The following is a 300-nucleotide window of genomic DNA, read 5'->3' as shown; positions in this document are numbered from 1 at the left end:
AATAAAAAAAAATAATTTGATATTTGAATTTTTAAAGCAATGAAGTGGTTAGGATGAGAAAAATTAGAACTTTGTTGGAATTCCTTATAGTTTAATATTACTTTTATTTTGAATTACTTATTAAGAGGATGGAGGCATTTCAGCCTTTTCAATCCTCAGAGCCTCTAAATCCAGAGAAAAGTAGGGATGTTTGAGAACAATTGAGGGTTTGAAACTTAAAGAACTTGTTGGCTACCTCCTAAGGAAGGAGTTGAGAATGATAAAACAGGTTTCGAGGCTGGGTAACTGGGAGGCTGCAGG

The sequence above is a fragment of the Myotis lucifugus genome, unplaced genomic scaffold, assembly GCF_000147115.1.
Source record: "Myotis lucifugus unplaced genomic scaffold, Myoluc2.0 scaffold_131, whole genome shotgun sequence".
In the NCBI taxonomy this organism is placed as follows: domain Eukaryota; kingdom Metazoa; phylum Chordata; class Mammalia; order Chiroptera; family Vespertilionidae; genus Myotis; species Myotis lucifugus.
The sequence above is the reverse complement of the archived record's forward strand: the minus strand, read 5'-3'. Positions refer to the sequence as shown.